The sequence below is a fragment of the Phocoena sinus genome, chromosome 1 (assembly GCF_008692025.1).
Source record: "Phocoena sinus isolate mPhoSin1 chromosome 1, mPhoSin1.pri, whole genome shotgun sequence".
NCBI classification, from domain to species: domain Eukaryota; kingdom Metazoa; phylum Chordata; class Mammalia; order Artiodactyla; family Phocoenidae; genus Phocoena; species Phocoena sinus.
In genome coordinates this window covers 133,346,039-133,372,711 of record NC_045763.1, presented here as the reverse complement: position 1 = coordinate 133,372,711, position 26,673 = coordinate 133,346,039, and the positions used below count along the sequence as shown (strand labels likewise).

At 42.5% G+C, this 26,673-nt stretch overlaps 1 protein-coding gene and 1 pseudogene across 3 annotated transcripts in view; both read left to right on the top strand.

Moving 5' to 3' along the window:
• Window positions 1-26,673, top strand: part of ASTN1 (astrotactin 1) — a 337,153-nt gene that overhangs the window by 81,410 nt on the left and 229,070 nt on the right. The gene's annotated exons all lie outside the window — the stretch shown is intronic.
• Window positions 1,722-7,699, top strand: LOC116760052 (annotated as a pseudogene).

The window sequence follows — 26,673 nt, the reverse complement described above, 5'->3', positions numbered from 1 at the left end:
AGCAGACAAGCCTTTCGTGCTGTTGAGTGCTGGTTGGCACTGATCCTCTGTAAGGGAATCTCTCCGCTTTGCCCTCGGCACCCCTGTTGCTGCGCTCTCCTCCGGGGCTCTGAAACTTCCCCCCACCCTGGTCTCTGCCAGTGAAGGGGCTTCCTAGTGTGTGGAAGCTTTTCCTCCTTCACAGCTCCCTCCCAGAGGTGCAGGTCCTGTTCCTCTTCTTTTGTCTCTGTTTTTTCTTTTTTCTTTTGCCCTACCCAGGTACGTGGGGGGTTTCTTGCCTTTTGAGAAGTCTGAGGTCTTCTGCCAGCGTTCAGTAGGTGTTCTGTAGGAGTTGTTCCACGTGTAGATACATTTCTGATGTATTTGTGGGGAGGAAGGTGATCTCCACATTTTACTCTGCCATCTTGAAGGTCTCCCCGAGAGGGAGTGTTAACAGTGTCAAAATACCCACTGGATATTTTCCCTTTATGTTTACGGCATAATAAGCGTCTATCTATTAAGGAATATGGGGAAAATGATTTGAGACTGTAAAACATAGTGATCATGATTCTTTAGTGATTCTCGGGAGCTAAGGCAAAGGAAATCCATGCTTGCAGTGGTATATCAAGGCTCTCAGCTTGTGGCATAGTTCTTTTAGGGAATGAAAAGGAACTAAACCCTCTTATGGAACTATTTAGTCCTTGAGTCAGGAAGGTATTTCAGATGAGTTCTGTGAGACTCAAAAGGTAATTATTTACCAAGTATCCAGTGTAACATCAAGTATTGGTTAAGTCCCATACAAGCATATTATTTAATCCTCTCTCACTCCTTCATGGTAGCTAAATATTGTCACATAATCCCCCATCAGTGAGGAAATGATGGGCCTGGAATTCCTAAGTGACTTCCTGATCAAGGGCAAACAGCGAGTTGGAGAGGGAACCACCGCTTGTCTCCATAGCCAGTGGGCCTCCATTCTGCCTGTTAACTCTGTGAGCCAGGCTAAGTAGTCGAAGAGCAATGCGCATTTGGGAAAGAAGAAACTCATTTCAAAATGACCCCTGACAAAAGGTAGTGGTGATCAAGAAGGGATAAAGATAAGGCCCAGGGGAGTGCTATTTCACAGTGGGAAAGCTGGGGAAGACGTGGGCATTGCCTCATCTAAATCTTTTCATCGTACAGAATACCTAGACCTCAAGGTCATGTGCAGTTAGCGTCAGCATGGAGACAAGAGCCCCTTCCTGGACTAACATTCATTCCACTCTATCTCTCTCCCCATAAAGTGCAGTTGCTTTTGCTGGGAATGAGAGGCTGTCAGTATAAGCGTCTGTGGCACCCTTTTAGTAGGAAATAGTTAAACTGGGGAAAATCATGCCTTTTAATTATTGAAATCCTTTGTTGATGCTGAGACATTGTTTGGTGAACATACATGAAGAATATTCGTAGATATTATATATTACTAAAGCTCCCTCTTATTGACTTCTGCAACACAACATAAACATGCAGAGCCCAATAAAACATGACTTTGTCTTAATAGCATTATGAATAAATTATTAAGAGCTTTTTTTCTTCTGCAGTAATTTTACTAGTTTTTTTTTTTAAATAAAATCAAACCTCCTATAGGACTGTAATTAAAAGTAAAAGAACATGCAGCAGTTTTTAGCCGTGATACTCAGGAGATTAATAAAGAACTGTCAAAACTCAGACGAAAGAATATCCTCTGTTTGCTGAGGGCCTCCTTGAGAATGGCTTTCAAGGGGGCCATAACCTCTGTGATTGCTTACGCATCTCACCAACTGTGGCTGAAGTCTGTGCTGGAGAACTTGCCCAGAATGGCTGCTGCACCATGCTTGTTGGATGCCAATGGATGTTGCCAAGGTGAAAGAGTGGGTCTTCTTTTTTTTGCATTATTCTCATCTAGCACAAGCCTGCCCCATAGCAGGACCTCTTCAAATGCTTATTGGATCAGTTACTGTACTACAGGCCATACCCTTTAACTACAAAGCCAGGTACCATAGTTTGGATTTCCTACTGAGTCGGCCTGGGGATCTGCTCAGAGCTAGTATACACAGTGAATAACTGTGATGAGAGATGGAGGACCCAGTTTAATGAGCAAGGGCTCCTGTCTCAGCCAGACCTATATTTTAGTGATGGCGGCACTGTCTTAATGCAAGTTACTTTGTCACTTTGACCCTCATTTCTTGAAAAATGATAATACCCACTTTTCAGGGGCTGGTGAGAGGACTGTGTGATAAACATGTAAAATGACCTAACTCAGAGCCTGGGAGCTTGTTCTTAGTATTCACCCATGCTTGCCACCAGGTGGAAGCCCTGGAGGAGAGTCACCTGATCAGGAGCCAGCTATTAAGTCTGATTTATCTATTGCTTTACTACTCTTGCATACCCATTGAGTACCTGCTGCTCCATCCCTGTAGCTCAGTGTATCCTCTTCTCTGTTCTCACGTTAGATCAGTTTTAATTGAGTCTCTGTGGCTGCTGTCTCTGGTGTGGTTTCAGTCAACTCTCCCAGTGCCCAGTCTGGCCAACCCTGCCAGAGAGCTTGCAGAGGACAAATGTCCATCCTGTGATTTTGTATGCAAGGGCAGGGCTACTGTAGGTCACTTTTAGCCTGGCCAATTTCACTCCGATTTTTCTTCTGATTTCTTCATTTAGTCCCCAGATATATCTCCGCATCATCCATTTGCTTTTGTGTCTCATTATGAGCTAGGGGGTCACTCTCAAACCTTCTCTGTTGGGAGGTGAGAACATGTGTGATCTGTGCAAGACCGACACCAATCTGCATTGTTCAAGGCTCCCTGTATTGGAGGTCACTCAGCACCCAAACAGTGCTTCTCTCTGCAGATATAAGCTCGTTCTTTTAACACCTTTGAGGACAAGTAGGAGTTCTTATCATCCTTTTGCAGTGTGGAGAAGCTGAGGTAGGGAGACTCAGATGTTTATTCTGGGTCATAGCATCAGCCGTGATGGTAAGGGAATAGCTTGCAGGGGACGCCTGCTCCTAGTTGGAGTTGATACCTCAAAGCAATACAGCTGGTTTACGGTTTCTCTGAAGTCTTTTGGGGTGGCACCATTGGTTTCTTCCTCTTTGGATGTTGGCCCGTTCTGTAGTGCTAGGAGTGATTTTTTTCCTTGAGTCTGAAGGAAGTTAGACACATTGAACGTGGATACCTAAACTTTTGAGGCCTGCCTTTTGGAAGGTACCCACACCTTGGATACCATCATTTCTGAAAGAATATTGGGCTTGATTGAGAAAGTGTTTTAACCCAGTGATGAAAATTATTAAAAACTTATACCTTCACTACCCCTGCTATTTAAGATTGTTTTTCAGGCAAAAGGGTGGTTGTGTTTTTTCTTGCACTTGGAATACTCCCTGGTGTTAGGATAGACTTAAAGCAGAGTTGAAAAGAACCCTTTGGTTCTTTTCTCTAGGGAATGCAGACATTTTGTCAAAGGGCTATTGACCTCTATAGAAACTGTGCTATATGAAAACAGCCTGAGGAGTCAGTGGTCCCAAATTTGAATCTCTCTTCCCTTATTTAGTAGTAGCATAACTTGCATAGGCTTCATCCTCTCTCAGAGTCTGTTTCCTTCTCTGTAAAATGAGGCCAATAGTATCTGCCTTTGAAAGCTATTGTGAAGATTATATAAATGCCTAACACTGTATTGGCTCATAATAAGTACTGCGGACGCGCAGGCTCAGCGGCCATGGCTCACGGGCCCAGCCGCTCCGCGGCATGTGGGATCTTCCCGGACTGGGGCACGAACCCGTGTCCCCTGCATCGGCAGGCGGACTCTCAACCACTGCGCCACCAGGGAAGCCCGGTGCAGTCATTCTTTATCTTACTGATGGTACATCGCTTCTACTAATGTGTCACTCTCGCCCTATGATGTTTTTATAGGAAAATGTTTAGGGTTTCAGACTTTTTAAATGACATATACATACACTCATATGAACTTACAAATCATAAGCGTATAGGTCAATGCATTTAAACAAAGATAGCGACCCTGTATAACCAGGACCCTGATCACGAAAGAAAACAGAGTTAGCACCCTCCCCCAAATCCTCCTTGTGCCCCTTTCAGTCACCACCACCCCCACCCCCCCCGCCAAGGGGAAGCATTAACTGGATTTGTAACACCATAGATTAATAGGATCACTTTAAAATTTTATATAACAGAATCATACAGTGCAAACTTTTCCCGTAGGTGGCTTCTTTTACTCTACAATATGTTTTTGTAAAAATCTGTTCGTGTTACTGACAGTAGCTGTAGTTTACCCACTATCACTGCAAAGTGGTATTCCATTGTGTGATTATATCACAATGTGTTTATCCATCCTATTTTTGATGGCCATTTGAGTAGCTTCCAGTTTGGGGCTATTTTGAACAGGGCTGCTATGAACATTCTTGTGTATGTCTTTTGACTCATATAGAAATGCATTTTAGTCAGGTATATACCGATGAGTGGAATTTCCGGTGTATAGTGGATGCAGGTGCCTAGCTTTCATAGCTACTGTCAAATAGTTCTCCAAAGATGGGTTTTTGGTTTTTAAAAGACAAAGTCATATTAGTGGTAACAAGACCAACCTTGCATCAGTAATCATCTTATACTTAGAAATGGAATCCTCTTGCTAAAGCTGTACTTTATGTGCTACTCACAAATGGAATTTCAATACCCAGTTCTATCGCATATTAGTTGTCCTTACCTAGGAGTAATAACGGTCTTCTCTCATCCTGGACTCCTGAAGGCAAAACATTTTCCATGCAGGTACCAACCTTTCTCCGGATGTGAAAGCTTCAGCTTGTTCATTTTTATGGTACAATAAAAGCCCGCTTTAAAAAAATTGGGCAGCAGGGGATTAGGGTATCAGTAGAAAAATTCTATGTGTATGCAGTTGCTAAGTTATCTTTATCCTGCTTGTTCTGTTCTGGAAGTGTATTACTAGGAGCTGTCAGTTGTCTTAAATGTTTTAATGAATAATACTTAGTTGCCTAAGGCTTTTTTAAAGCAAAGTACATAGATTTGTTTTAAATGCAGAGGGAGATGGAAAATAATAGATGGTCTGCCTTAACAAAAGCATCACCAAATGCCAGCTAACTGACCTCATTTTCCTGTTTCCAGCACAGTGAAATTTCATTATCACCATCATCTTTATTAACTAATTTTTATTATCAGTCTGTAAAACACTAAGGGGTTTATAGTACAGTGAAGTGAAATGGAACATGTGTTGAAATTGGAATTAGGTACCTGGGAACAAGTCTGTCTGCCATTTACTAGTTCTGTATCTTTGGGACAATCACTTAACTTCTTCTACCTCAGCTTCCACAATTTTAAAAAGGAAGGGTTAGATTCCAAGACATGTAAGAATCTTTCCAGCTTTAGAAATCCTGTGATTCGAATTTTAATCAATTTGGGTAAGTTGATCGAAATGCATACAACCAAATTTTTTCTTGTAATTAAATATATTATTATCATTATTTTTACTTTCATAGCTTAAGAAGATAGATGCCCATGCTTTTCTGAGTTCAATGACTTTCACATGGACTTTCTTAAATAAATAAGATGAGAATGTTTGTCCTAAGTGAATTAAGGACAACAGTAAGAATCCTTCTACTTCCCAGTTATAGTTTCCTTGAAATTGCTCTTTTTTTATTTAGTAAAGAGGGAAGTGGAGCAGAGGAGGGGGAAATCCACTGGGCAATAATATTGGGAAAACATTGAACTGTCCCAACCTCAAATATCTTCTTAGTTTTTATTTAATATTAGTATTTATTTATTTAGAAAAATATACATTAAGCACCAGCTATTTGTCAGGGACTTAAGATCTAGAAATAGGTTAACAGAAACTCACACAGTCAATGAAAGCCTGCACAGTCAATGAAAGTCTCTTGTGTCTAAAAATACAAGAGATCTGATATTTTGCATGATTTTCCCTTTTAAAATAACAAAATAATGGAATATACTATATATGTTCATTGTGGAAAATTTCAGATCTGATTTTTTTTTTTTGAACATCCTGTACACATCATAAAATCTAAGCTAGGACTTTAAAGGAAGATTATATATTGATTTATTCTTTTCTACCTGCATGTTTTGCCCTGGAATATAATTATATTGAAAGGCTGGTAAGAATGATGTTTTTGGAGAAAAAGAGTACATAAAAATCAGCTTTGGAGTTTTTTAACATAATACTTTGTGTTTAATTTTTAACTATGGAGGCATAAGAGATTATATCCAGTGTGTTGAGAATTGATATTGCTTAATGGAAACGTTTTCTTCCCTACTCTTATATATATTATTCATAGAAAAAAGTGGTCTTTTATGAAAGGGCGGCTGGTCCTTTAAGAGAGGAACTTCCTCAGAGTAGCTGCTAACAGTGGTTTTGATGTGCTGCCCGACATTCACTTACAGGCTCATTTAACATTAATAGGTGATCTCGGTTCACTTCATGACCTCTTGGAACCTAAATCACAGACAGGGTCATTTAAGAGATTTGGGGAGAGTAGACAGCCAGTTAGCAACTTTGGGGAGCTCCGGCTAGAAAAGAATCGCTATACAAATGAATACTTAACTATATCAAGTTGAAGCCCATCAAGTCCCAGGCGCCGCAGCTGCACCTGGAGTACAGCTTCTAAGCTCAGCTCAGCGCCGCAGAGGGCATGCGCCAGGTCTACTACTTCGGCCTGTGAGGGAAGTACTACAACGCCACGGAGCTGGAGCTGCTCGGGTCTGGCCTGGAGGACCTGTTCCACCCGTGCAACCAGAAGTTGACGCTCAAAATGGTGCTCAGGATCGCAATCCAGCTGGTCAGGCGCATGAAGTACATGCACACCAAGGGCCTCACCTACCGGGACGTGAAGCCCGAGAACTTCCCGGCTGGGCTGCCGGGCACGCCATCCACAATCATCGACTGACTCCGGCCTAGCCAAGGAGTCCATCAACCCCGAGACCAAGAAGCACATCCCGTACTGCGAGCACGACGTGCTACATAAGCCTCAACACTCATCTGGGCAAGGACCAGAGCCGTTGTGAGGGCCTGGAGGCGCTGGGCTACGTGCTTCCTGTGCGACAGCCTGCGCGGGCAGAGGCTCAAGGCCCACACGCTCAAGGAGCGCCAGCTGAAGATCCGGGACACCAAGCGGGCCACGCCCACCGAGAGCCTCCCCGAGAGGTTCCCGGAGATGGCCACGTACCTGTGCTACGGGCGGCGCCTGGACTTCTTCGAGAAGCTGAACTCTGACTACCTGCACAAGTTCTTCACTACCTCTGACCGCAGCCGCTTTGTGTTTGGTTACCAGTCCGACTGGGCCGGGAAGCCCCGGCCCACGCCTATGGCACGGTCCACACCAACCTGCCCTCGCAGCCTCAGGCTCGGGACAAAGCCTTGCTACACAGCAAAAACCAGGCACTGAACTCCATCCACGGGGAGCTGAATGCCGACGACACCACCGCTGGTCACTTCAGTGTCCCCATCACAGTCCCTGCAGACGTGGAGGTGGCTGACGACACCAAGTGCTGCTGTTTCCTTCAGAGGAGAAAGAGAAAATCACTGGAGCCACGCAAGTGACCCTGGAGTGGTGGTCCCTGAATCCTCCCGCTGCAGCCCCTCGGGGCCAGCTTGGCCATGGCCATGTGGCCGCAGCCGGACGCAGACGGCCAGGCCGGCAGAGCTGCCCTCCCCACGTGGGATCACTTACTTTACATGAGACTTTGGACGAGATTCCTTACACCTGTGTCTGGTCCGCCCTTCCAAGAGCATTAGCTATTTAAAACAAGGAGAAAAGAAAACTCCAGCGGCCGCTCTGCCTTGCGTCTCCGCCAGTGTCTACTGAGTAAGTAGTGCAGCCGCCGGCCCCGTTAGTGCCATAAAGTGCAGCTTTTCTCCCTTTGTCCGGAGGCCGTTTTCTACTGGGGTCGCTGTGGGACGTTGCTGCCAGAGGTGAGCCCGCCCTGGGCCTCCCCAGGCCAAAGGGGAAGGCTGGGTGAGGGCGGCCCCCAGCCGAAATGCTGCTCCGAAGCCTGGGCCGGCAGGTGTGGCCGGCGGGGAGTTCCTGCGCACCTACTCCAGCCGCTGCCCCAGGGCCGCTGCCCCAGACCTCTGGGCGGCCACCACTGGGCCCCTTGGGTGGTGCCAGGTGTGCCTGGTTTTCTTGTGTTGGCTCGGCGCTGCCGGCCGAGCCGTGGGAGATAAGCGTCTTAAAGCCAGTCCCAGACCCACAGTGGGCCAGGTTCGAGCGGTCAGCGTGGTCTCCCGGAGGCCAGAGTGCTGCGCGGTCAGAGCAACTGGGGCCGTTCCCCGCGGCGTGTGCATCTAGGTTTTGCCTTACAAAGTGTACAGAAATGGCACTTCGTTTCTCTGATGCTTCCTGGAGGCCACAGAATTTAGGGGCTTTTTTAAAAAAATAAAGGAAAATGAAACCAAAATAATATTAATAATAATAATGATTATCATGCAGGCTTTGCTAAGTGCCAGGCGCTGTATTATTTCATCTTTATGACAAATCTTTGATAGAGGTATCATTACTGTAGCCAGTTTTAGGTGAGGAAATTGAGGCTTAGGTTTATTAAATGAGTTGTGTAGAGACACACAGCTGATAGATGATGAGATTAGGATTTAAACCATGTTCTAACCCCAAAGACTGTGTTCATGGGAGCTGCAGTTGTTACGGGTGAACCTATGTGGAGACATTTCTGTATGAAATAAGGTGGAGGTGTTTGGCAGTTGGGAAAAAAAATTAGTTATGGGACTTTTCTTTGAAAATATCACGGCATTTTCGCAGTGGTGGTGATGATTGGAGAACTGATACTGATGAGCAAAAATTATAGGAGTTTTGTCAAGACTGGGGACGAATGAGGAAACTGTTAAGATCTCTGCATGAGTTGCTCTAAACTGGGTTTACTTTTAGAAGTTAGCTATATTGGACTTGAGGTGCTTAAGCAGGCTTTGGGTATCTGGGATTCGTGCATCTGAATGACATCCAAGTTTCCTCTCAAAGCTAGTGTTCAAAGAGAGAGTGTGTCATAGACGTGCAAAAATTACTGCTGTGGTCTTGTTAGTGGGTTGATCTGCAAGAAGCAGCAAGAGGAAAACCACTTATTGATCTTTGTTCTTATTTCACAAGATCATTTTGGCTATCAGGATCCTTGTGATTCCACATGAATTTTAGGATTTTTTTCCTATTTCTGCAAAATATGCCATTGGAATTTTTAATAGGCATTGGATTGAATCTGTAGATCACTTTAGATAGTATGGACATTTTAACAATATTGAGTCTTTCAATCCATGCACAGGGATGTGTTTCCACTTAGACTTCGAAACAATACGAAGCTGTGCTAATCAAAACAGTATGATATTGGCACAATGGCAGACATATAGACCAATGGAACAGAATAGAGAGTCTAGAACTAGATCCAAGCACACACTGTCAAATTATCTTTAACAAGATTGCCAAGACTACACAATAGGGAAAGAATAATTTCTTTAATAAGTGGTGCTGGGAAACCTGGATATCCATGTACAGAAGAATGAAGTTGGACCCTTAATGTTAAAAATCAACTCAGGGGCTTCCCTGGTGGTGCAGTGGTTGAGAGTCCGCTTGCCGATGCAGGGGACACGGGTTCGTGCCCCGGTCCGGGAAGCTCCCACGTGCCACGGAGCGGCTGGGCCCGTGAGCCATGGCCGCTGAGCCTGCGCGTCCGGAGCCTGTGCTCCGCCACGGGAGAGGCCACAACAGCGAGAGGCCCGCGTACTGCAAAAAAAAAAAAAATAAAATAAAATAAAAAGAGAAGGCAGTGGGCTTGAGATTATGGGCATTTGAATTGGCAAAGTCCAGGGCAAGGATCTAGAGGAAGAAGGGCAGTTGGATTTTACTCAGAAGACAATCATGTGCTCAGGCAGCCTGTCTTCATTTAAAACCACCTGTGTGTATTTTTAGTGCATTATATTCATTTGGGAGGCAGGATATACAGTGGCTAAGGACATGCAGTTTGGTGTCAGACTGACCTGGGTTTGAGTCTTGGCTCCTCTGATTATGAATAGAAATTTTCTTAACTTCTCTCAGCCTTGCTGTTCTCATCTGTATAGCAGAGAACAATATCTATTTCAACTGAGAAGATTAAGTGAGGTAATTTGTGTAGTGATCTCAACTGAAAATTGTGATGATTTTTTTTCAGCAAGGAGGCAGCATTAGTACATAAGGCTGGAGCCTGAAAGTTCGTGAGATTTCAGGCAAGGATATTTCTACAAGGCAGGCTCTCTTGGGAGCTGATGTCAGTATCAGTATTTGTATGCAGATCTGTACCCAAAACATAAACCCCAGAATATAAACCTTCAATGAAATTCAGAGACCTAACAGTCCTATATACAAACACACAGCTGAAAAGTCAGCTTTCACATACAGTTAAGAAAAAAATTGAACTTTAAAAAATAAAACTGTTAGTCGTTAATCTATGGGAAAAGTTGAAATCTCTCCTTTTCTTTGTTGATGTTTCTTTCATTTTTTGGTGAAATCTCCCCACGCTGTCATCTTTCAATCATCTAGGTCCCATTCAGAAGCAGGGAGAGCTCTGGCAGAGCCAGTGTTGCGGGTGTGTGCACGGTCTTTTTTTGCTTGTTTTTCATTGCTGCTTCCTGGGCTTCCTCTTCCGAAAAGGGCAAATGGGACATCTCAGAGTATTAACTTACCAGACAGGGGTTATTAAATGATATGAATGTGGTTGCTATAGGATTTTGCAATTCTTCTAAGTTGGTAATAACTGTTTTAAAGGAATAGGTAAGAGGATTTCCTTAAGTCATCAGGTGGTGTCCTGCCTGTGCCAGGAATGGTCTAAGTTACTGTTCTTCTGGTAACTCTAAGTTGATGGATGTCATATACGGTATTCTGACACTGAGTGTTAAAATAAGTGCCCTTTAGACTTCAGCAAAATATTTGGCAAGGTCTTCCGCATGAGCTTTCCAGACTTGATGGAAGGAGAAGGCAGAATGCTGCTCCAAGTAAGTAGATTCATATGTGGTTGTAATTTGATAGTGGATTCTAATCATATTTTTTATTCAGTCATTCAGTGTCAACAGATATTTAGTCAGAGCTTTACCATGTGTCAGACCCTTTTCTAGGTACTGAGAATGTACTAGTGACCAAAGGAGACAAAGCTCCTGCCTTCATGGAACTTATATTCTAGTGCCGCAGGGCTCTTTCCTTAGACCCGTCTTGTTCAACATTTCTATAATTGATTTCTGTAACATTCAAAAATATGTTTGTCCTACAAAGCCACAGTAATAAAGACAGTGCATTACTGGCATAAGGCTAGACATATAAAAATGGAATGGAATTGAGAGTACAGAAATAAACCCTTATATTTGTAGGCAATTCATTTTTGACAAGGGTGCCAAGACAATTCTATGAGGAAAGTGGTGCTGGTACAACTACACAACTGTGTATCCATGCAAAAGAATGATGTTGAACCCTTACCTCACACCATATGCAAAAAATAACTCAAAGTGGATTTAATATATAAATGTAAGAGCTAAGACTGTAAAAGCCTTAGAAAAGTGTAAGTCTTTGTGATCTTAGATTAGGCAATGCATCTTAACTGTGGCACTGAAAGCACAAGCAACAAAGGAAAAAATTAGATAAATTGGGCTTCATCAAAATTTGAAACTTTTGTGTTTCAAAGAACGACATCAGGAAATTGAAAATACAACCCACAGAGTAAGAGTAAATATTTGCAAATCATGTATCTGATAAAATATCCAAAATACTTTAAAAAATCATGTATCTAAAATATATAAAGAACTCCTACAACTCAATAATAAAAAGACTAATGATCCAACTAAAAATTGGGCTAAGATTTGAATAGACATTCTCCAAAGATATCCACATGGTCAGAAAGCCCATGAAATGGGCTAATGCTCAATAGCATTAGTCTTTAGGGAGCTACAAATAAAAACCACAGTGAAATACCACTTCATAGCCACTAGGATAAATATAATCAAAACCAAACAATAATAAGTGTTGACAAGGATGTGGAGAAGTCAGAACCCTCATACACTGCTGGTGGGAATGTAAAATTGTTCAGCTGATGTGGAAAATGATTTGGCATTTCTTCAAAAGAGCTAAACATAGAGTTACCATATGACCCAGCCATTCCACTTTTAGGTATATACTCAAGAGAATTGAAAACATCTGTCCACAAAAAAAACTTCCACATGAATATTCATAGTAGCATTATTTATAACATTCAAAATTGGAAACAATCCAAGTGTATGTTAACTGAAGAATGAATAGACAAAGTGTGCTGAATCCATACAATATACTAGTATTTGGCCGTAGAAATAAAGTACTGATAAATGCTACAACATGAATGCATCTTAAAAAACGTGATTCTAAGTGAAGGAAGCCACACACAAAAGACCATATATTATATGAATCCATTTCTATGAGATGTCCATAACAGGCAACTACATAGAGACAGAAATTCATGATTGCCAGAGGATGGAGGGAGGAGGGATGGGGACTGCTAATGGGAATAGAGTTTCTTTTTAGGCTGATGAAAATTTTCTGGAATTAGGTAGTAGTGATGGTTGTATAACTTTGCAAATATTAAAAATCACTGATTGTACAATATAAAAGGGTGGATTTTATGGTATGTGAATTATATCAATAAAAATGCTTATCATAATTATAGGTTACATGAAACTAGCAAGGGGAATATTTGCATGGGATGGCAAAAATGGCAAAGTCTATACTCAGAAGAATCTTGACAGATTGGAAAGATGGGCTGAATCTGAAAAGGTAAAATTTAGAAGGAATAAACATAGAGTCTTAAAACTGCATTTAAGAAAAACAATAACAGCCCTATAAAATAATTCCAGGCTTTAGTTCACAGAGAGCCTGTTGTGAGTCAGCAGAATGTCACATCCTAAAAGGTTAATGTAATGTTTGCAGCATTAACAGAAGTATAGTTACTCCAGTGGGATATTAACATCATTCTTTTTTTTTGAGCTGGCCAAACGACACCCAGACTTTTGAGATCAGTTCTGGTCGTTGTGATTCAGGAAATATCTAGTTCAGTGGGTGAATCTAGCCCCAATACATATTATATTTGTCTTTCATGAAGTCTGTGTTCTCATTTGAAGGCATTTTGGTAAGATGGGCCTCTTAACCACCAGCCCAATCACTCCTTCATTACCACAAGCAGGGCCAGACTCATACATGTATTTTACCCACATCCTCCTTATTAACATTTGAATTTAGCCCCTCTCTCCACCCACTCTTGAAAACAAAGGCATGTAAAAAGGATGGTAAAGGCATCCCAAGACATGTTGAAAGGATAAGGAACAATTGAATGAACTATTATGCTTCATCAGAAAAAGATCTGGGAACCATGGGAGCAGACTTCAAATATCTGAAGGTCTTTCATGTAGATGTGGGAAAAGACTAATGAATACAAGGGATTGATGGGTTGCGGCTTCAGAGAAGATGTTTTGACTCAAAGTAGAGAGCATTTCAACTGAGCTCCCTGTGGATGGGTGGTCTTTATTCAAAGGTGGAGGGTTGGTTGAGCTTTGTTGGCACAAGCTGGATGACCATTTAAATGGATATAGGATCTAGATGACTTTTGTAATCTCTTCTAGTTTTTTTTTTTTTCTCTTCTAGTTTTAAGATTTCATCATGATGCTAATTATCTGTCAAGCCACCCTGCTGGTTTATCTATTAGACATTCTACCAAGGGACTGCAAACATAAGACTGTCTCATGGATCTTTGTCCTTTAGGAAGCTCACAGTCTAGAAGGAATTATAAGAATACCAACACCATGTGTTGTATTGTATTATATTGTATTGAATTGTGTTGTTTGTATTGCAATGATGATGGTGGTGATTGAGGAGTGTGTGTGTGTGTGTGTGTGTGTGGTGTGTTTCGCAAGTGTGTACATTTATGCTTATGTGAGCAGGGCTAAACTAATACGTGGGCCACTAGTGCTTTTGGTGTCAGAGTGAAGAGGATACCCTATTTTTATTAAACAAAATAAGAGCTTCACTCAGCCACTGACTGATAACACCCTGGGAAAGGTGACTGTTTTCAGTGACTTCTAATTTCTATTTCAGTGTCTGATTGCAAGGTCTTTGCTAAGGGTCAGTTTTGATGGAGTTTGTAGGGTTGTAGAAGAACCTCAGCCAGTACTGGGGAGAGTGTGATATGCAGGTGGAGAGCCGGGCTTAGGCTGGTTGGTGCAGGGAGGGCGGGTGAAAATAAAGATACAATTCTTTCTGCATGTGTCTCTGTGTGAGTTATGAGTGTGTGTGAGAGAGGGTGGTGTGGGTAGGTATATGTATCCTGTGGGGTATCAGGTAAGGCTTCTACCGTTCTGTGAACTGGACTCTTGAAATTGAGGAGTACTTGTATTCATTGATCTTATTAGCCTCAAACATTTTCAGCGTATAGTGTCCCTCTGGTGCCTCTTTCTCTGAATCTGTCTCTCTCCTTCCAGGCATAGCTATGGAACAAAGATTAATTAATACATTAACTAAATTATACAAATGGCTTTAACTGCCCTCCATAGGAGCTTTTGTTATTGGAAGGGTCAAATCTGGTCCCATTCAGAAGCAATCCAGAAACTCTCATGGAGCCATCAAGGACCCCCAGATGGTGTGAGCTTCCCCACCGAGCAGGAAGACTCTTTGTTTTTTTTGAATTTTATTTTATTTTATTTTTTTATACAGCAGGTTCTTATTAGTCGTCCATTTTATACACATCAGTGTATACATGTCAATTCCAATCCCCCAATTCATCTCACCACCACCACCCCCCCCGCCACTTTCCCCCCTTGGTGTCCATACGTTTGTTCTCTACATCTGTGTCTCTGTTTCTGAGCATGAAGACTCTTGACATCAAACAAAGTACAGAGATCTGGGAGCTCCATGCCTCTGCATTGATGAGATTAGGCAGGGGCTCCTGGGTAACCTCCTCTGCTTTTGAGAAGGACTGGCTGTGCTGGTTACGTAAACCAAGAAAAATCACCATCCTCTCTTGCTGGCTCACTGCCCATTATCCCTCCCGTAGACGGGAAGGGTGTGTGGTGGGGGGAGAGAGAAGAGACAACATGCAGTAATTTGGCCAGTTCTGACTCTGGGCCAGACAAAGCAGTTCATATCCAACAAGTATTGCTGGTTTCTAAACCTTAATGGAAGAATTTTGATGTGTTGATTACCCTGTTTTGTTGAGGAAGGAAGGAAGAAGGCGGGAGGGAAGAAACACTCCACATGTGCTTGTATATAGTTACGTGAGCTTGGAGAATGGTGTGCAAAGATATTTTCTGAACTTTAATATTAGTTACTTCCGGGAGTGGGATTGCAAGGCAGACGGGCAGAAGTTTCGCTTCAAAAGCTTCTCAGTTGTTGGACGTCTTAGAAGGAGCATGCTACATTTTAAGCGAGGAATGTTTAAAATACTTTTTAAAATAGGTAGTATCAACAGAGTGTAGGATTTTTCAGAAAAATTAAAGTAGCACCTCTTGGTTTGTTAACTTCCAAACACATGTATTTTTCCCTTGTGAATGTCCTGTCTGCCTTTTTGATTTCACTGACGGTGACACTAGCTACATTCAGTGAAGTGGCTAATCAGGCATGTGGCGAATGTCACAGCTGTTCCAACTTCTCTATGTCTTTGGCTTATCGGCCTGATTCCCAAGCTCAGGAAAACTGCCTCTGTTTTGCCCCTCTTATGAGATGGCTGGACACTTAGGAGTGAATATTATTCAACTCTGGCAATGGAAGTTTGTCTTGGCTTCTCGGTGGTGGTAGAAGCAGAGGCAGGCCAGCATCTCCATGGGTAGCAGTAGGAAGCATTCCATTCTCTTTAGGTGCTTAAGCAGATTTCCAGTTCAATTCTGTCACATCTGAGGGGTTCAGATATCTTTTCAAAACCCAAGCCTTTAGGCTTGTACTAAACTGAAACTCTGAGGCACATGAGGTTGGTTCCTCATCACTGTGACTGGAGTTGAAGATTGAAAAAGGTGAGGTGATAATAATACCTTACAGATATATAACTTCTTTAAGCAAAGCTCTTTGCAAACAGCTCAGCAAACCCCAGGACTGACAGCTCAGCTCGGCCAGTGCTGAAATGCAGCCGTGCCCTGAACAAAGCCACCTCCGGGGTCAGCAAGCCACCTTCAGAGAGACCTTATCTCCCAGCTTCGCTTGGAGAGGTGAAAATGAAGACTGTATCTACCAGCAGCGGCAGGGACACTTTTTTGAAGCAAAATGTAATTACCAGAGTAGGAGCTGGCCTCGAAAGTGGGGATTAACACTCCCCCGCTCCCACCAGCATCTTGGGCTCTCTGAACAGCTCCAGCAAGATTTGGGGTTTTATGCTTCCATCCAAAAGCTGGCTCTGTTTGAAACAACGGTTGAGGACTGCAGACCACAGAGACATTGATTCATTGCAAAGAGGGGAAAGGATTTAGCAGCATTTCTTGTAAGCCTAGGCAGCATGAGGTTGGTGGTGGGGATCAGAGGAGATTCACAGGGTCTGAAGGTTGAAAAAGAGGCCATGCTCACCTCCAAATTATAAATACCATTCAGTCTCCTGCTGAATGGGCAGAATTCCACATATGACTCGCTGAGCACACTGCTGAAGGTGGCTGACTCCTCACGGTCAGCATCCCGGGTCCTGTTTCTTTACTCTTGTACCTCAAGAACATCCCTGAAAGATGCTTTTCTCTTCTGGGCAAGTCTCTCATGCAACCAGCTTAGGAGTCTGAAAATTGGTGTTTCCTGTTTTGTCCTGGTCAGGAACCCTGATGACTTCATGCAAGTCACTGCCCCTCATGGTGCCTGATTCTCCACTTGCAGCACAGAGAGGTTGTACCAAATCAGGATCTTTACAAGTGGTGCCTCCCAGAGTCCTAGGGATTTTCACTAACAGGCTTCAGCTGCCATCAGGAGGGTAGGAAGATGGAAATGATGGGACTCTGAGCCCATTATCCCTGCTGGGATGAGAACCATTCTTCTTTTATCTCTGTTGACACAGTAAGCGTCTCTTTAAAGGTTTCTTTTGAAGAAAGAGTTTTGCTGTTGAAAACATTTTGAGAATAGATGCTATTTTCTAGTTCTCTCTGGCTATAATAGTCTGTGCCCATGCACATCGCTTTGGCGGTTTTACAAACCAGACACCCGGAGTATTCATATTAGGTGCCATAGAAGATACCTAACAATCTCTGGTGTCAAAATAAAAGCTATTATTTTCTTTTCATTAAAAACTATCGATCATTAATAGTTCGATCAATAATAAAAACTATTATTTAGTTTTCATTAAAAACTAACTAAAGATGAGAAGAAACACACAGGACATATGAAGAAGAAATTTAGAATCTCCCATACCCCCACTCTCCAGGGACAAACTGTAAACATTAGTTACATGTTTTGCCAACTTTCTATTCATATAAAATTCTTTTTGGAAAACTGAGCTCATATTTTACACAATTTAAAAAGAGTTTAAAAATATTATTTGACCCTATATTGTAAGTGATTTGCCACATCATTAAATGTTCTTTGAAACATATGATGGTTAATTGTATTTAGTATTACATAGTATTTCATCATATGTCCATACCATCATTTATCCATCCCTTTCTCATGCTGAGCATCTAGATGGATTCCAGTGTCTGCAAGTTAAATGCTAAGAGGAACATTTTTGCAATAATTCTTTTTCTACCATATATGTATTTAAGGTTAAGGCTTTTTCCCTTCTTGAAATTTATATTTATGTTTAAAACTAGTTGACATGAAAAGAAAGCTAAAGGTGGAGAAAGAGGTTGGTTGAATGATCCATGATACTACAGAGAAGATACCACTAGAGAGACAAGAAGGAGGAAAGACAAACGCTAGGAGAAGATGTGTGTGGAGGAAGGGGAGGGTTTCTCTGCTATTATGCAAGACCAGGACATCTGGCAACCTCAGTAATAACAGAAAAGTCTTTTGTCAGATCATTATTGAGTGAAAAAATATTCCATTTCTGAGGAACACAAAATCAGCTGTGGAGAACCCCCCCTCCCCCGCCCCCAAGGAGCATCGTGAGGACCTTGAATAAGAACCACATGGAGAGTGAAACAACCTGGTTGCTGATTTTGACATTGCCATGAACTTGGGCAGGTGACCAAACTCTGTTACTTCATCATTTAATGAGCGAATTCCAGTAGGTCAGTCATTTCCTGTGAAAGGCACCAGCCCACCTAGAAGCCAGTGAGAGAGTAAAGGGTACCTACAAGGTATTTGTATTTGCAGTCTTTGTTAAGAACCTGATAGAAACTTTGCCCTTGCTATTGAAGAAAAAGATAAAGAGAAAACCAGGGAAACTCATTCCATGCCTCCTGTGCCAACGATTCTGTGAACCAGGCTTTTTATCTCTACCACCTCTCATAAAAATCCTCGGAAGCAGGGATTTTGCAGGTGCCCTTTACTGCCTTAGCTGCATTTTATAGGTGAGGAATCTAAGGCTAATACCAGTTAAGTAGCCTGTCCAGGATCATAGGGCTAGTAAGTGGCAAAGCACGATTCAAATTCATACTGCCTGTTTTCAAAACCTATGCTCTTGCAACTGGGCCATATGACCCCAGTTATCTGTGTCTTTGAATAAAAAGAGAAAAAAATAAATTATTACTCAATAAATAAGCTTGGTAAACAGGAAGAAAAATATGATACAAGGTTCCGTATCAGATTTTAAAAAAATGAAGGGAAGGAAAGAGGGATGGAGGGAGGGAGAGAAAAAAAGAAAACCTTAGAAACTCGGGACTATTTCATCTCTAAGTTCTCCAGCACATACAACCAAATGCTTTTCTTTCATATCTTTTAGGTGTCAAGGAGCATGAGAAATCCTTTGGTCCAATCACTTTGTTTTGTAGATAAGAAACTAGGCTCCAGAAAAAGGTCATTGACTTGTTCAATATCATGTGGATGGTTAAAAGCAGAACTGAATTAAGAACCAAAGTTACCTCTGATCACATAAGACAAGTATTTCTAACACTAAACACAGTGCGTGGCATGGATTAGTACCAGTCATTCAATGAAGATCATTCCTTTTGCTTACCCTCTGCTGTCCCATCCCTTTCCTGTGTTCATGCCTTTTTTCATTCAGCCATCACTTGCTGTGACCAAGCCATGTACTCAAGAGGTTCTTGGCCCAGGTAGAAGTTCATAGAATCTTATGCTCGTGCTCTTCTGCTCACACCCTATATCATTTGGGGAAAAACTGGATGTTAATGGGTTAAGGAGTAAAAGAGAGAATGAGTAGAGAAAATAAATTCATAGGCTTAATTTTCGAAGGGTTAAGCAATTAATGAAAGGACAAGATAATCCATAAGAAAAGTCAAAATCAAGATTCAGAAGCTTTTCTTCTTCTGGAGGAGGTGGAGGTGAGGATGACTTTTACCATCATTTTAGATGAAGGAGGAAGAAATACTGGGAAGGTAGATTGCAGGTAAAAGGGACAGGAGAGTAGAACAAAATCTTTAGAGGTAGCAAGTGAGGGAGAAGTTGAGGGCCTAGGGAGAGGGGTTGAACTTTGAGAAGAAAAAGAATAGCTTTCCTTCTAGGCTAGAAGGGATATGAAAGGAAAAGTGAAGATAGGAAGAGTTCTGAAGTAAAGGACAGGAAAATTAATGGAGTTCACCTCTCCTGCAGATGGACTGGGATGGGGATAATAGGTTTGAGTTATGAAAACAGGTCTTGGGCTCAGAATGTGCCCACTCTTGAGATTTTTATTTGGGGAGGGACATACTCTCTGGCACCTTTGTGATTGGGAAAGTACATAAACTGTACATAAGAGCTTACATAAAGGCCTCTGCTTTTAGTGGGAGACATGCAGGGCCTGGAATTGTGGTAGAGCAAAATTAGCTGGTTCTCTTGTCCTTGGTGGTCATTTGCCTTTCTTTCTTCCTGAGTGAAAATGGTGACGCCTCCAACCATTCACTCCCTGATGGTTTCAGAAGTATGACTGGGAGAACTTCACTCCCTGTCGTGATGGGGAACTGGAGAAGTGCTGTGCTTTGCAGTCAGAGGCATATGGCACTTCAGAGGCAGTGGTCACGTATCTGCAGATACTATTACAAGGCTACAACCTATAGCTACTTTCCATCTCCACAGAAGACAAAGATGAAAGGAACAGGTTTAAATGACAGCAACAGGGGGATTGACTCTGACAAAAGAAGGAAAACATCTTAGTAAGGTAGGGTAAGTATGCTGTGGAGAGGATTTGGAGGATGTAGAACATATATCCCTGGAAACCTCCAGGCCCTCATTTGTCTGGATACCTGGGATGTAGAAGAGCTTCCTGCAGAGGTTTGGTCCAGATGGGACCAAGACTCCCTTACAGTTCTGTATTTCATTTATAATCTTGATAGCCTGACCGCAGGTGGTGATCGCTGACAGTGGTCCACTTAGGAGACCATGTTGACAATTGAGGATTTGGGGAAGAGCGCCACAAAAAACAAGGGAGAAAGAACTCTTCTATTGTTTTCCTGATATATAATGGGCCTTTGCAGGAGGAAACTATTTTATTCCAGGGGTTAGAAACCTAATGCCCCATCACAGTTTATACAGGGAAAGCCCAGTGGATGATTTTTTTTTTTTTTTGCGGTATGCGGGCCTCTCACTGTTGTGGCCTCTCCCGTTGCGGAGCACAGGCCCCGGACGCACAGGCTCAGCGGCCATGGCTCACGGGCCCAGCCGCTCCGCGGCATGTGGGATCCTCCCTGACCGGGACACAAACCCGTGTCCCCTGCATCGGTAGGCGGACTCTCAACCACTGCGCCACCAGGGAAGCCCCCCACAGTGGATGATTTTCATTCATTTCTAACTTTACACTTGGAATTCTTAATTTTTAATACCTAAAAACAATGTTTTTACTTTTAAAGGTGAGATGAAACATTTTTTCCTCCATGGCACTTGACCTAATTTGGCATAGAGAAAAGAATGATGCTTTTGGACCTACAGATTTCCTACAAGAATTTTAGAAAATGCAGAGGGTTGTCATCTTCTGATATTGGGTGGTGCCAGAGAGAGGACGATAGATCACTAGTGTTGAATTTGTATGTGATCGGCAATACATTTTATACTCTGCCCAGACAACCAAAAACATACGGCCCTGGACTCACATAATAAGGAAAATATACTGATCCATGGCCAGTTGTTGTCATCAGGTCACTAAACCTATTTCTCCAGATATAAGATGAGACTATCTTGCCTCACAGTACAAATGTAATAAAATCTAGTAATGCAGCTATGAAAATAAGCACTGGCCCATAACCCAAGGGCTTAAGAAGTCAAGGCTAAGGAGAAATGGGCAGTATACAAAAAATATATTGAATTTCCCCCTCTTTATCTTGAGTTTAATAGGAATTTGGGTGTATTTTCCACAGAGAACATCTACATGTGCTTTATGCAGGCAGGAGATGGAAAAATAGGAAATATGGTACATTGATAAGTGGAAGAGTAGGTAAAATTATAAATGGGGATTTGGCCAATGAAAATGTTATGGTCCCAATAATTCAGAATCTACTAGCGAGTAATGAAGTGCCAATACCTTAGGCCAACCTGTAGTGGCAGAGTTCCCTCCAGTATCAGGAGGGAGAGTAGTAAAGGGAAGCCAGGAGTGTTTAACACAAGGTGCTGGTGTTATTCTTCTGGTTTGTATCAAAAACACCTACCCTGAACAACTGAGGAGTGGGAGGGAAATACATGCTATGGTGGCTCCTTTGAAGGGACGAGAAGGGTCACGTCCTGGCACTGAGATTGGCCCTGGTTCTTGCTTGCCTTTTCTTCTGCTCCAAAGTCTCCCTGCTGTACTCTTTGTATGCGTGTCCTTATGACAGAAAGATCAAGGGGCCACTTCAGAGGAGCTTAAGCTTCAAACAGTCTTTTCCAAAAATAACAAAGGTGGAAGGAAGGAAGAACCCTCTGTGAGTGAAAGCTGGAGCCAAATAAAAAGGCATGAAATGAGGCATTGTGGAGGTGAAAGTCACCTGAGAGAGCCCAGAAGCCCATCCCTCTCACTTAACAGGAGAGGAAACTGAGGCCCAGAGAAGCCTTTTCCTTAAAGGACAGTTGTCCCTGGTCTCATCCTTGGCCCTTGACCTTTACACACTGCAGACTCATAGGTGAATTCATCCATTCACATGGCTTCCCCTTAGCGTCACTTGTACATGACCACAGAGGAGATATTCCCATGTGCTTCTAATGTGTCCATGCACCTGTCTATGGGGCATTTCTACCTGGAGGTCCAGTATGTAATTCAAACTCAGCATGTCTGAACCATCACTCCCCAGCAAACCTGCTCGCCGTCCCGTGTTGCCTCTCTGGGTGAATGGTGTAAACCTCACACTGGCCTTTCAGGATTGTTCACATGTCCTCCCTTCCTCTTGTCCCCACATCCAAGCTGTGATTCACTCTGTTAATTCCCCCCCTTCCATTACTCTCCTGCCTTTTCCTGCTTCTCCTTTCTACAGGGCAAGCCCTTAACCCCTCTTAGCTTGAAGATTGCAGTAGTTGATCTCCCTGACTTTGATCTCAGCCCTTCTGGTCTTTGCAATCCACAAGCACCTTTTTTAAATTTATTTATTTTAATTTTTTTTTTTATTTTTGGCTGTGTTGTGTCTTCATTGCTGCGAGCTGGCTTTCTCTAGTTGCGGCGAGCAGGAGCTACTCTTGGTTCCGGTGCATGGGCTTCCCATTGCGGTGGCTTCTCTTGTTGCGGAGCACGGGCTCTAGACGTGCGGGCTTCAGTAGTTGTGGCACGCGGGCTCAGTAGTTGTGGCTCGCGGGCCCTAGAGCGCAGGCTCAGTAGTTGTGGCGCACGGGCTTAGTTGTTCTGCGGCATGTGACCAGAGACATGGGACCAGGGATTGAACCCATGTCCCCTGCATGGGCAGGCGGATTCTTAACCACTGAGCCACCAGGGAAGTCCCCACAAGCACCTTTTTAAAAGCCCAAACCAGGTCTTGTCTTTCCACTCCCTTTTGCCTGGAGAATAAATTTCAAACTCTTAAGCATGCCACACAGTGTCCTCTGTAGTGTGACCTCCAGTGAGCTCTTCAGCGTAGCACAGCCTGCCAAGTGCCATCCTGATGTTATAGGTGGGTGCCATGATATTATTACATGGCTGTATATCATGGAGTAGTTTCCCCTCACCACACACACTCTGCTGGGATAACCACACTTATCTTTAAGCTTAGTGCAGATATCATCTTTTAAACCATGCTGATGCCCTCTCCTTAGGAAGAGTGGGCCACTCTTTCCTTATACCCTCACTCCATCCTGTGTATACTTCTCCCACGGACCTGTTATTGCATTCTTAGTTGTTGTTTCCCCTGCCCATTCTAGTATGTAAACTCCTTTTGGGCAGGTTTATTCATAGTTGTAAACTTTAGCCTTTGGCATGAAGGTAGGACTCAGTGAAATACTTTTAAAAAAGAATGAATGAATGAATGAAAGTGCACACAGCCCACTAGTGATCCAGTCAAGTGAGAGATCCCTGGTTTTCCTTCTTCAGTTCATGTTTTCCCTACTACGTACTATAAAGTCTTGGTAATGAAACGTGGCATTGACACATGAATCGAAAGATCAGTGGAGCATGCTGCCCAGGGAGAAGACTCGGGCATTTAAAGTGCTACCATCAGTGTATTTTCTCTACAAAATTGATCTTATTTTCAAGTTGAAATATTAGAACTCACAAACTAATTAGAAATAAGTGAAGACGAGTCTTCAATTTCTAGACTTTGTCATTTTTCTCTTGCGGCTCAATTATAGTTTAATTGTCCAAGAAAAAAAAATAGACGGAAAGGTGCACATGTGTATTGAGTGCCTGCTATACACGTCACATATAGTTTCATTTAATCCTCATACAGTCTTTGAAGTGTGTATTATTATCTACATTTTACAAATGAAGATACAGAAACTCTGAGGTATGTAACTTGCCTAGAATCATGTGACTAGCAAATGTCAGAGTTGGGAGTCTAATCACGTCTGATTCTAAAGTCCATTCTCTTTCCCCTTCACTACGTTTCCTCCCTAGGGAAACAGAACAGAATTAGGGACATAAAATCTCAAGAAGTTTCACTAAAAGACATTCCTCTGTGACTCCAATAACAAATTGGACTGAAGAGACAGGAGCTGTGAACCCTAACTCTTACCCTGTTGCATGGTATGATTTTGAGAAAGTCCATTAATCTCTTATATCCCATCTCTTTATATTCACAAATACGGGACACACAGACTTTCCTCATCAGTCACGCAATTACTAAAAAAGTTACTTCATAAATGAATTTGTGTCATTTGCTACAGAAATGCACTTGATGCAGTTACTAACCATAAAAGTGACCTTATTTCTACAAGAAACTAGTATTGGTCTAAAGGAGATAAGACAGCTGGTCTAGTGAAAATTAAGCAGTGGATAAAAAATTGATTCCCTTTTTATTTAATTTTATATCAAGTCTTTTTTGGGATGTGTGATGCCAATATTCTTTTACCCCTGGTGATAGGGCAGAACATGGAGAAGTGAAGAGATGCTTAAGAGGAGAATAGGAAGGATAGTGGGAGTGTGGCTGCTGAACGTTTTACCTGCCAGATTGATTTTTTTCCCTAAGTCTGATAACTCCAAGGTGGCAATTGACATTTTTGCTTGAGCATTGAACACATATCATTCACAGCATTTAGTGGACCTCAACAGTTACTGCCTATTGACAGAACTTGAATTTTGACAGTGCTTTATACCGTGCAGAGAGTCTAAAATTAAATATACTGGACAGAGCAATAGAGAAAATATTCAAAGTAGAAGCATCTTAGAATATTAAAAAAAATATTTTCAATTTTTTTCCTGGATGTTGAGAGGCAGTATAACGGAAGGAGCCTTGGTCTGAGATTCTTTCTCTGGATTTCTATGGGCTAATGCTCTGTGTTACCTTGGGGAAAATACTTAACTCTCTGAGCTTTTGTTATATTTTAAATGGGGCTGTGGCATTTATGCCCTTGAAGGATTGGACATCTGTAAAATGAGGACAGTATGTCTAAGTTCCTTTGTAGTAATTATGTCTCTAGGTTTTATGATGGCTGGGATACTCAGTTTGGTTCCCAGGCACCTTTAGAGCATACCTGGTAATATGGCAGCAGGGAAGCAGTAGAAGGGAAATGGGGCCCAGACACTGAAAAACAATGGGAAAATGGTGACTCGGTCTTTTCCTTAAAATCGTGATATTTCTTTCAAAATAGAGCCCTAAATAGATTTTTAAACTGGAAGGGAGAATTAACCTGAACTTCTAGAGGCTAAATTTCCTGAAGGATGAAACTCTTTGAGACATTTTTATAATAACCCCTATGATTAAGGGACAGGAAAGCTGGGAGAGACCCAGCTCGGCTCCAACAATTGGCCTTACAAATTGCCCCACACCCCATGCTGCCATTCTTTTGGGACCTGGGAAAGACACCAGGTCCTTCACCAAGGATCTGTCATTTTTACAGTCAGAATACTCTCTCAGACATTCAATCCACTCTTGTTTTATAAAAAGTCCAACCTTTGTACACCTAATATGATTTAATCCTGGTTTCATTTCCTGAATCTTTGTGTTGCTTTTTCTTCCTGGATCTCATGTTCAGTGCTGCCAGTTTCTTTGTCCCTGCAGGTGCAGACAAATTAGCATAAAGAGTAAGTTGCAGAATTGGAAAACAGCAAATTTGATTTCAAAGGCTATTTCAGACTGAGGTCCATTTGGTGGCATTAGGAGCAAAACTAATAAACAAACCAGATTTTTTTCCACCCAAATTGATTTTTTTTTTACTTGACAGTATCCCTTTAGAAGTAGAGTATTTTATCAAAATCTGATTTTAGCTGTCATGTACAGTGCTTTTTTGTTGTTTCCTTGCTCATTATTTCTGACTGTTAAGTTATGTGGGTTGGCAAAGGAAAATCTTTTCTTTTATAATAAAGAAGGCATTGCCTTTCCAGCGTCATTATCTGCCGTCATGTTTCACAGCCTTACAGCAAGCAGCATGTTGTGGTTTGCCATTGTGCCATCATGACTCCCATTTTGCAGATGGAGACAAAATTACAAAGAGACTTCAGAGCCATAGCTAGACTCTGAAAAGACACAATTCTGAAGAAACCGGGGGTCCCTTTACTCTTTCACTGTCTAAACAAACATTTTTTAGGACTTCTCTCATAAAGAGTTATATGTATTTACCTGTTTTTCTAGGGGGGAAAAAAGAGCCTTCTATAAGCTGTGACAGGTGATCAGAGGAGGCTCGGGCTAGGTGCTGTGATCAAGGCCATCTAGTGAGGGGCCAGCGTTTGGAATTCTCAGAGCATTCCAGATCCTCTGAAGGGTATCACATCTCAGTGGGTAGCCTCCTTTGATTGTAAGGCACAGTAATTCACGTTACTCAGTGATGGGGGTGGTCCTTGTTAGGACTCCCTCATGTCAGCAGGAGGCAGTGACCTCAAAGTGTTGAAGGAGGGGGAGCCATGCTCCTCCCAGGCCTCAAGGCAGGTGGACCCGGATCCAAGATGGCACTTGGGGCTCAGTGAAGGGCTTTGGGGTCCTCCCTAGGGGTGTTGTCCTGCATGAATGTGCCTCAGTTCCTTCTCTTCCCCCTGCCACCTTAACTAGCATTTCCCTCTGTGCTCAGTGTCTTTC